Below are 12,376 nucleotides of genomic sequence, written 5' to 3' on the forward strand. Positions count from 1 at the left end.
AAAATCTCCTGTAGCTTTTAATACAGCTCTTACAAAGTGGTAAATATGTACTCAAAATACCTTGTACATATATATAAAGTGGTTCTGTGACCCAGCCCCTTGGTTTCATTGGGGCCCGGGACACAGATTTGTGCAATTTTAGACTAGCATATATGATAGGCGTTCGTGGACATGGCACTATTTGAAAGTTAAGCAATTCTAGTGTAATATCACCCTGCAACTGTGCATCATATATAAACATATTAACTTCAGCTATCAACTTTTTAATGTCTTCAAAATTTATTTTCTTAAATGTACTAGCATCTGTTAGAAATTCAGTCATTAATTCTACATAATACTGCCTACTAAACACAACAGTTGCACCTCCTATATCTGCCTGTTTCAATACTATTTGATTATTCTTGTTTAATTCATTTAATGCTTTATATTCTTCTTATGTTAAATTATAAAACCTTTTCATCATCTTAATTTTATCATATAATTGCCGTATTTCATATTCACATATATTTAAAAAAACATTAATGACCGGACAGTTAATTGGTATAAATGTTTTAGACTTTTTAAACTCGCATATACTCTCAGTCATTAAATCCTTAAAAATTAGTTTTAAACTAACATTCCTACAGAACATCCTAAGGTCAGTTAACACTTCTACTACATTATCAACTGACACATGTACAAACTGTAAACCCTTGTTCAATAAATGAATACAAGCTGATGATAAAATATAATCAGACAAATTAACAACAGTGTCCATTTGCTTACTTACTGATTTCAGCGTTGTCCCTGTTTGCTCAGCAGTAAAGGACTGCTGTTCTTCCTTTTCTTCCAATTGTAATTGGGGTCTTTTCATTCTTGTGACCGCCCTCTTGACTGTGAATGCCCCCATGCTTCTACTTTCTCTGGAAGCTGAGTGTATACCGGCTTTGTTGTATTGAAAAAAAACTTGCCATTCTGAGCATTATTTGAGGTTCCGTCAATGCAGATCATGATGCTCTTGCTGACATTTATGTCTGACTTGCCTGGTGTTGATTCGTTGGATCATTCTCTGCTACATCTTGTTCCAACCTGTGGGTGACAAGGGGAGTGGCTAACATCATCATTTTTTGAACACCCCTCACCACCTCATTGGTTGGATTCTGATTTACACGTACTTGATTGGTGAATTGACTATTTCCTTCTTCAAAGGTGTCTAGTTCATACATAGCGCCTCTCTGCGAGTGCTTAATTGCAGTATTATTCCTTATTTTTTTTAATCCTCTTTAGGCCAAGAGAAAATATGACCAAGATTGTAGTCATTGATGTCTCTAAACAGTTTTCACTGTTTTACTGCTTCTAGTTTTTTATGAAGTATAATAATTCTTTCAAGCATGTGTTTGTATGTGGCAGATGAATTAATTAACATTGTTGAACTCGCAATTTCATTCTCAAGGCCAATAATTTCTTCTGTAAGCCCCTGTTCTATATTAATGAAGAAGTCATTCATTAAGGACATATAGTCCGCACTGAGCTTTAAATTTAATTGTTGCCACTTTTTTAATAATTCTGGATACTGATTTGCATGTGCTGGCATTTTCAATTTGCGCAGTCCTCTTGGCATTACATTTAACTCCAAATAAGCTGAAAAGCTCAGTCGCTGCCATTGGAGCTTCTTGTATGCCTGAGTTTTCCTTTCCAGTTTAATAATTAAATGGTCTACATTACCATTCAACTGGGGAGCAGCTCCCAGGTTGACTTCATTCATTGTCTCAGTCTTTGCTAGTTAAGGATTACCAGATAGTGCAAGCAACCCACAAACTGTTTGCTTACTAGTAAGAGTTGTTCAAGTATTTTCAAATCCCTGTGCAGGGTAGGATGGCTGTGTCATAATTCTTCTCAGCTCCCACAACAAATTCAGAAGAAGTTTCCTTCAGATATATTAGTCAACGAATCAGCTGCAGCAATCCACCAGGAACAGTGTTGCAATACTCAAGAAAAAAAAAGTTCACAGTGGTAGAAATGCTTAATTTATTAAACAGGATAAAAGCTTTTGGGATGTACCCTTCCTCAGTTATCAATAGATACATTTTTAAAAAATCATCTCATTATATACACTTCAATACATAATAACACGACACAGCCAGCCAATAAAATAACACATCCAATTAACCAACAATTAACATAAAAATGCACAAAGATAAAAATACATGTACATAAGAAGTTATTTATATGTGTGTGTGTGTATATATATATATATATATATATATATATATATATATATATATATATATATATATACATATATATATATACTACTTATATCATTTATATTTCATTTGTTTTTCAACCAAATAGGGCTTTATAGCGACCATGTTGTTCAAACCAGGGAACTTATCAGCATCTACTGTGGTTATCCACAAATATTCAACAATATTGAATTTGTTGTTTGTATCACCCCCTCTTATATTCCTATAAACAACTTCCAACACTTTAAACTTAAATGTATGTGTAGTATCATATTCATTATATTATATTCATTAATATGCTTAGCTAAAGCATTTGTCATCACACTTATGTCAAATTTATGCTCTATGATTCAGTCTTTTAACCGTCTCGAGCATTTCCCTATGTAAAAACATGTGCATCTTGTACATGTACTTAAACAACAAATGTTTTGCATGTTGCCTGACATCTTATACTAAATTTACGCTTAGTTGTTGGATGTTCAAATTCTAATAGATGACAAATATTATTGCAACAGCTACAATTGTAGCAAGGTAATATTCCATTCTTGACCTTATAATGTGTCATAGTATTAACCTTAAAATCCTTATAACAGAGTTGCCTTCTTAGATTCATGCTATTCCTCTATGTAAAGTATGGCCTATTCCCCAATAAGTTTTCCAATTCTGGCATCGAGGTCAATATCTGCCAATTTCTCTTAATATTTCTACATTTATGATCATCCTATTTATATGTAGTTATATAATGCACATTAGGTGTTTTATCCTTGTTGTTTACCCCAAGTGAATTATCTACTGTTATATCACTAAAAAGGGGGGGCAATTGTGAACCTGTTATCAAATGTTTCCTTCATTATTTCAGATACTAGATTTTTATTGAACCCTCTATTAATAAAACAACCCACATCACAACAGGAGATTGTCTACACAGAGTATTCATCTTCTTCTGCCCCTTCTTCCTCCTGTGATTTGACCCCACCCAACCTAGTGTAGGTAACCTCAAAAGTCCTGTCTTCACATCTTGTTATATGTCTCTCCCCATGTGTTTAGACAGGCTTGTGTTATTATGTCCCTAGAGACCTGTGTAGCTCATGATGACTATGCCTCACTCCGCCTTCCCTCCTGTGTGATAAATGTGAGAATCTCTGATCACAGAGTGGACTGGCCATGCTCTGACCAACATAACTTGAGATTAATACTATTTGCATCAAAACTACAACACTGGTAGATAAAGCATCAAAAAAGGAGTCCATCCTAGATGAGATCTTTGCTTACAGACCATCTCAATCCTACCTCTCAGGCGCCCTCCTTGACACCCTCAGCAACCACATTCCCACCTTTATAATTGGGCACCAAGTGAATCCATTCAAGTCCTCCCCCCTCCAGGAAATCCGGTATACAAAGAATCTCAAAATCCATGACTTCATATCTGGACTAAATCAATGCAGCTGGAGACCACTCTTATCTCTTCCCCTGGAAAGTGTCAAAGACTACTTCAATAACACTTTCCTAAAAATTCTAAATCATCTTACCCCTATCAGAACTGTCAGAACTAAAGCCAACTATGCCCCCCTGACTGACCAGATATACCCATCTACTGCTAAAATAGAGATAAAGCATGAGACTTGTGGTGTCAAAATAAAACTCAAACTAATAGACAGGCATACCAAGAACTGAGGAACAAACCCAAAAAACAAATTAAGACAGACAAAAGGAACCACAATATAGGCATTCAAACCAAACACAAAAATAACCCACAAAAATTCTGGGCTTTCATTAATAAAATCCTACAACCAGGAAAGACCAGTAGTCCACCCCTAACATTAACTCCACCACCAATAATATTGCCAACCAATTCAACGAACACTTCACCAAATCCATTCCTCACCAATAATAGTTCTCTACATCTATATTATCTTATCGAAGTTTCAGAATATCGAATCTGATATGGTCAACACCATATCGAATTCTGAAACATCGAAAGATAAAAAAAAAAATGCCTAAAAACAAAAATAAATAAAAACGTACCTTTGCAAGAAGGGGGGCAAGCCCCCCTGCACCCCCACACCCCCTTACTTAAATATACCAACTCCGAGAACACACTACATTAAACTAAATGGAAATCTCCCGTACTACATTGAACTAAACAGAAATCTCCCCTTATGGAGATTTCCGTTTAAACGTTCAATGTTTTTTGCTTTCGCTTATCTGGTGCCGACAATATCAGCTTCGATATTGTCGGCCTTTGACAACGTGAAGTAGACCCTAGTTCTCCCACTTCACATACAAACCTATCTTCCATACCAGCAGACGAAAACCTCTTCTCCTTACAGCCTGTCCCAACTAGCACAATTTACAAATACCTAAATAGGCTTAAACCTAAAACCCTGGCTGCCAACAAATTACCTGCAGAATATCTAAAGATCAAGGTCGAAGCCATCTTTTATCCAGTCTCCATGTTCATTAATCGCTCTTTATCAGAACAGAAACCAAAACTATAGACCTGCAAAGAGTGCACACATGAAGGTCGGAAACCGAGACCACTTGTATAAATATGCACTTTATTATTTATTGTGAATAAAGTGCATATTTATACAAGTGGTCTCGGTTTCCGACCTTCATGTGGGCACTCTTTGCAGGTCTATAGTTTTGGTTTTGGTGTTTTCTGACTTGCATACATCCTTTTCTTTGGTTTTTCTTTATCAGAACAGACATTCCTTCTTTATGGAAAATTTCACATATAATACCCCTCCACAAAGGAGGTAACTGTGGAACTATCTAATCACCTTCCAATTGCCATTCTATCCTCCTTATTAAAATCATCGAAAAGTGTATACATTCCCAAATAATGCACTCTCCTCACTAATAAACTTCTAACCAACACCTATTACGGATTCTGTCCCAGTCACAGTACTACCGCAGCCCCAACACAATAAACCAAATGTCCTTTCAACTGTATTGTTTATTGTAACAACACACTGTGCTCCTTATAGTATATTTACTTTTTGTTCCTTTCTTGGCAATGAAACCGTACCTTATCAATTTTCTGACTCTATACTGTACTTTATTAACATGTCTATTGTATTTACTGAATTTGCTGTATTGCTTTTCTCCCTGGGCCTCTACTGAAAATGGGGTCCATGCCCAGTTGCACTTTCCCTGTAAACAAATGTAAAATAAATAAATATTTTGCATGCAAAATAAATAAATAAATGTTTGTTTTGTGTGACAATGCATGCTTGCTATGTACATATTAGGGTCCATATATCTTGTCTGGATGTCACTTGCTTCAGCCATGCTGCCATTTATTATGTCTGTTACTGGCTGGGGGTAGTTGTGCAGCTACAGGTTTCTGTTTCATGTGCCTTCCTTGCTGTCATGTCTGTGCTTCATCTGATCATACCTGCATCATGGTAGCACCTAGCCTGCATCCTCACCATATTATGGAGCAGTAGACATTCTGAAAATGTCCTACACGCTGTGGCATAGTGAAACTATAGTGTTTCCCTAGACATAGTGAGGCAGTGGAAGCAGCCCTAGACATAGTGAGGCAGTGGAAGCAGCCCTTGAGCAGGCCGAACACATATTCTATAATGGTCCATGTTTGAAGATATGCAGTGCTATACTGGTGTCTGGTCATGCTTTGTAGGCTCCATATGAGCATCATAATTAAGGGCACCAGTGGCTATTCAGCATTACCTGCAATAAAGTATTAACATCTTGGCTACAACACATTACTATATTAAAACATTGCCATGCACTTTAATATTAGGCAAAATATCTGCACTTAACTAGATGGTCCTGTAGAATTTCATTATGCAAGATTCTGTGATACCACTGAGATGTGTGTTATTTCTGTAAATTGTGCAAACTGTCTGGGTGCTGTGTGGATACACTAGTTATGATTCTACAATGGCAAACATACTGTGCCCATTCAGGGACTTGAAACCCTTCATATTCACTGACCAAAAATCTTTAAACTGTGGTCCAGATCATGCTATATGTGTGTAGTCTATGGCATCCAATGATTCAGGGAAGTGTTCAACGTTGTAGAAGGGAGACATGGTGTTAGCTCTCAGTCTTGGTGTGTTAGAAAATCATTTATGACCTTCCCCTTGTCAAAACATGATGTCAATTAACTTTTAGAGTTTTCAAGAGGCAGAAGCCTATGAAATACCTAGTGCATTTCCAGTTGGTTTCTGAAATGTCCCTGTTGCCAGTATAGAAAGATTTATGCACACCATGGTCTTCCAGGTATGCAAGGGAAACATCCTTATTGACTCCATGTGAAGGTAACACATATTGTTAAAGGCACATAGAATGGCCAATCAACTGTAAGGCAATAATGATATCTTGAATGGTGAAATTATGGGAAGTCATCTGCTGATAGTAATGCTTATATTAGTGTGGGACAGTATCTCATGCATAAAGGTGAGTACTGGCAGTACTTTGATACTAATCTGCTGCACAAAGGTTGCTGCTACTCCAAACATCCTCATTATCTGTATCTGTATTTTTTATCAGATAGACTTTATTGCCGTAATTAACTGTGAACAGTATTAATACATATCACATCTGCATCACATTTCTTACATTTACAGGTTTTCCAGTATGCTGTAACAAATTATTCAGTTCTTTCCAGTATAAACAGACTCATCTGTTAGTGCCTGATGGAGAATTTTGTTGATCACACTATGCAAACAAAATCACATACATCTAATGCAAACTTTGTCTTTAGCTCAAATAATAATAAGGTCCCATAGCTCACTAAGTCCTCAGAGTAGTCCCATCATTTAGTATACATTATATGATTTGCTGTCTACTCTAAAATATGAAACGGTTCACAATAAGTAAAAAATTTGTGATTAGATCTCTCTTATTTTTATTTTGGCTGAGCCTCTTCACCTATCCCTGATATGATCAGCTAAACAGTGTAACTAATAACAGTGCAACGGATAACTGTTTACAAGAATTACCAGACAGTTAGACCACAGCATTCTAAATATCACAGAGGTAGTCCCATAAGTGTTACTTTCTCTATGCATCTGGACTGTCTGGTCCTAATTAGAGACATTCCCAAGCTGGGGTAGTATACATTTCTGTTCGAATGTTAGACCTACTGTTGTGGGGATGACCAATATCCCTAATCTTTTTATATGCAATCCTATTGTTTTCTACTCTTCGCTAACCTTAAACTTACACACATTTAGTAAATATTCCCATTTTATATGAAGATTTCAGAGTTTGAATTTATCTGCTAGGGGCTCTACTTCTGTTGGAGTTTTGATCTAGGGTGCCCATCCACTAGTATTAACTCAGCGGTGATTACGTCTGTAAGCATCTGCTGCATGCTAATAAGTTCTAGTGGCTGTGTTTGCTTCTTTTTCTTAGTTATTTTATTTTTGTTTTTTTAACGATAAGCATTAAAGTAAACAGGGCATTCTGGTGTGGTGTCATGAGGCCAACCTGCAACATCCAGTGGTTTTTGAAATACCTTATGAAATAATCTTCTAAGTTGAGTTTGGAAATTAACCAAGCCGGCGCACTTAAGGAATATATGTTGAAAATTGCCCTCTTCGGGTGGGATTTTTTTTTAAATTTGGCCAGGGTATAGAAGTATTTGTGGAGACATTTCCACCCAGATATCCAAAATTGTCTGTCCCTAGTGCAGGAGTACAGAAGTTTCAGATATCTAAGCCATTTGTAACATTCTGTCTAGGTGCTTAATGATCTTTCCCAGAGTGCTTTATTTTTTTGTATTTGTGCATGTTTGAGCAGCATCAATGCCCCTCTAAATCTTCATTCCTTTAATTAATTAGACAAAGTCAGTTTCTCTCATGGCTACATTTTTATAACATTCATTCTGTCTCAGACACTCTTAATCCCTGGTATTCCAGGTGGAGTATCTGTAAAAACAAAATGAAAACTTCAGCAAATCTAGAACTTCCACTGAGTGACCTCATAAAGCTCTTGTATCAGAGGCACATGGGATATATGCAAATGACCCTTAAGAACATCAGGTGTTTCAGCTAATTGGCAATTCTGAATGCCCATGACTTGTTTCATCGTTTTAATGGACAATTTCAGGCCAATAAAGCCAAACCCCACTAGCTGTGGATATGCATATTTCGGCCTTATGACCTCGTCAGCACAAGCAGAGTGTTTGACTAAGCATAAGAAACACAGGGCTGTTATACCCAGCTGATGTCCATTATCATTAGGGTCACTGCAAAACCCTGTGTTTCATATGCTTGGTCAAACACTCTGCTTGTGCTATGCTGCAAAGGTCATAACAAGGCTGAAATATGCATATCCACAATTTCTCTGAAGTCCAGACCAATGGCAGTGGTCTCTGGCTGACTAAATATGCACATGATTGCAAATTAGGAGCTGTCATCGAATCCCACACTGACACAAATGTTCTCTAGGAGAGGCCGCCACAGACAGACAACTGCTGTCAGAGCCATGGACTAAAACTAAATGCCAAGAAATGCATAATAGTATCCTTTGGGAAGTCATCCACCCCTGGTAACTAACTTATTGACAACACACCCCTTAGAGATGACTCAGTAGTCATGGACTTAGGGACACACACAGATAGTAATCTAGCCTTTGACAATCATGTATCTAGAGCAGTGAGGATATCATTCTATGTTGTGCAACTTATAGACAAAGGCAAGGAAACCATTGTTACACTGTATTCTGCATTTATCAGACCTATCACTGAGTACAATGCCCCCTTTAGTATTTACATAACCACACATATCCAACAATTGGAACGTCAACAGAGGTTCCTCACTAAAAGAATACAGGGCATAAGTAAAATGTCCTATGCAGACTGCCTTAAGGCCCTATCTCTGTATTCTGTCTCCTACAGGCTTTTGAGGGGAGATTTATGCCTCATATATAGGGGATTGCCAGACCCCACTCTGTTGGATCTCCTGCATATCCACAAAAGATAATTACTTGTTCTAAAGACTTAAAATTTGCCCTGTGATACAAATAAGACCTACTGGATAGACAGGTATGTATCCCAGAGGCTACCCCATCTATGGAACAGGCTCCCCATCCATGTGAAGCAGAGTTCCTCCCTAACCCAATTCAAGTGGAACTTGGACAATTGGATGGGGAGCAGGAAATTCATCCCTGGTTTGGCAACTATGTCTCTAATGGAGACTGGCAACCTGTAAATGGTTTATCTCCCAGGCCCCTGCTTGTAAATGTTTCAGCTCCCAAGCTCCTGCTTACACTTATCATGGGTATCTGAACATGTCAGAGATCTGGAATGCATGGCTAGGCTTAAAATGGCCCTTGTAGTCATTAGCGTAGCAAACACATATGAACCTAAATGGCTTAGGGGGTAGGGTTTTAAATAAAGTTCCTAATTGCCTGCAAGAGTGGTTTCATTGGGGGAGGGTGGCCCCAGGGGAGCTATTCAAGGATTACCAAGTCCAAGTAATCTATTCCCATGGGATATCACATCTCACTAATATATCTTTCCATACTGCTTTGTAGGTGTTTGAGATGACTTATTTGCTCAAGCTGTTCAAAGCTGTAGTGAGAGGCCTTCTGCCATTTGCTCTGCTGTGATATTGGAAAAAGATAAGTGCTTATTTTCAACTGTTTTCTGCACTTCTGTTTTACTGTATATCTGTGCAACTGTTTTTTAGTCTTTCTTTTTGTCTGTTACTGTTATCTGTTACTGTTGGTGACCTTTTGAGCTTGTAGTGAAATCTTTTGTCTAGAGGCCTAGCTGTTTTCTTTGTGGCAGAAAGAATCAGTCAAATTTGATCTAACTAAAATTATTCCTTTAACAGTGTTATTTTTGATTGGATAATTGGGCTGGTTTCTGTTTCTCAGATTTTAATGGCCAGTGTTTTAAACCGGTTGTACTTATTTGCTTGAGCTGTTCAAAGCTGCAGTGAGAGGCCTTCTGCCATTTGCTCTGTTGTGATATTGGAAAAAGATAAGTGCCTATTTTCAACTGTTTTCTGCACTGCTGTTTTACTGTATATCTCTGTAATCTGTGCAACTGTTTATTTTTGTCTCAGCCACCTGCCCAGCTGTTGTGGTGGTCTTAAGTCTTGGTGACTTTGAATTGCCCACCTCTAGTATAAAGTTGAGACTGGACACTCCCCCAGTCACATTACATCAGTTCATTCTACTGTTTATAGTGAGAACTTAGTAAAGCCCCACCCCTTTAGCTTCTGAACCTTGAATTATCTCATTATCTTCTGTCTCTTCACTTTCTACTAAACAAAAAAAAACCTATACCTCTTTTGACTTCATTTTACTGTTTGTTCTTAGGAGTTCAACTGCATTTAGTTTGCTGTATTTATTACTGCTTGTTGGTAGCATCACTAAATTGATGACAGTATTCTACTGAATCTCTTCTTTATTTCTGCTGTCTGTTACTGTTGTGGCTTGAGCTACTGTTTCAAAGCAATCTACTGATTAACTATATTTCATTGTATCTACTGCAATTCATTACTGTTTTACTGCATTTTGTTGCTGTTTAACTGTATTTTTTCATACTGCAAGTTCTATTCTTTTGACTATAAGTGATTAATCTGTGCTTTATTGTCAGTTTTTTCTTACTGAGTTCTTAACCTTAAAATTGAGTAGCATAGTCTAGATACAGGTCTGCAGCATCCAGAGCTTCAGCTGCATGGTTTTTAACCCTTTTTGATGTATTCCAGCTACAGGTTTTTCCCTTAGTAGCACTTGTGTTACCATCTAGTCATACTGCTTGGAGACCTTCCTCCCGTTACCCTCTTAGCTCTTTCAGTTTCTGACAAATATGGCTGGACAATTTAAATTTTTGGAACAAGTGCAAAATCAGTATGGAAATGCGGAGATGTTGAAATATGTATTAAGGAGAAAGGAATCTATTTTTATAATAAAATATAATACTTTGCAACCCAGTGGGTTAAATAAGGAATGCAATTGGCAAAGTTTTATTTAAAGGTGTTTTTATTTTAAACACAATGTGAATTAAATTTTAACAATCTGTATGTAATTGGTTAATTGAAGATGATGAAATTAAGTAGAAGTATAAAATGAGTGATTTTTAGTATGAAAAGTTTTTACTCTGTAAAGGCTGTTTGTGGCCGAGGCGCTAAGAGAATTTTCTTGTGGCATTAAATTGTGTATGGTGAAAAGTAGAGCTGTTATTCACTGGTTATTTCTTTCTTTTTGTTGTGGGACTTTCCTACATTTTCTCCTGCCAGTCTGGTCGATATGGACATCCTGAGACAGTGTAGCAACTACCTCATGTACATGGACAACCTCTACTACTACCACCTAGAGATTCAAATACATCAAGCACCTAGTGTCTTTGCTCTCTCCCCAACAAACCAATACATCTGCCACTGAGAAGGTTGGCAACATGAACACCACACCTCAAACACCACCCACACCTACACAACACACTGCCACATAGGCAGAGGCCCTCAACAAAAGCATACCAAGACAAAAGAGACCTCCGAGGCATATACGCATGCAAACTCCACTGCCCACCACACCACACATAGTCCACAAACCTCTGTCTCACAGCCCCTAAGGCCTAAACATAAACCCAATATATTAGTCATAGGAGACTCCATTGTGAAACACACAGATGTGCCCCTCACCAGGCTGGATAAGGAGAAAGTCACGGTTAGTTGTTTGTCGGTGCCAGAATCCGCCATATCACCAATGCACTCAAGTCTCTCAACAGGTACTGTTATGACCTGTCATAGTCCATGTTGGAGTGAATGACTTGAGACATACCTACCTGGGCTATATGAAGAGAGACATGATCAAGCTTGCTGACTATGTGTCCCAGGCAGATATGTTCTCTAGCCTTAAGCATCATTCTACCGTCACCCAGAATGATGCCTCAATACAAACAGAAAATGACTGACTTTAACAAATGGTTTAGTTTCTGGTGTCATTCAAAGGGGACCCAGTACCTCACAGTCTGTGATGACATGATTGACAAGCCACGATGCTTTGCTAGAAGTGGCCTGCATCTGTCTCCCTTGGGCTTCAGGCTGATGGTAAAGGCTCTTGTCTCCCCCATAGTGCCTTTTTTAGGCAATGCCATGAGGTCAAAACTACCAACATGAAAATTTCATCAAAACATAAATTAAAGGTCATGCTGCTAAACTCTA

This window comes from Protopterus annectens, chromosome 14.part0, assembly GCF_019279795.1.
Source record: "Protopterus annectens isolate FY-2018-M chromosome 14.part0, PAN1.0, whole genome shotgun sequence".
In the NCBI taxonomy this organism is placed as follows: domain Eukaryota; kingdom Metazoa; phylum Chordata; order Ceratodontiformes; family Protopteridae; genus Protopterus; species Protopterus annectens.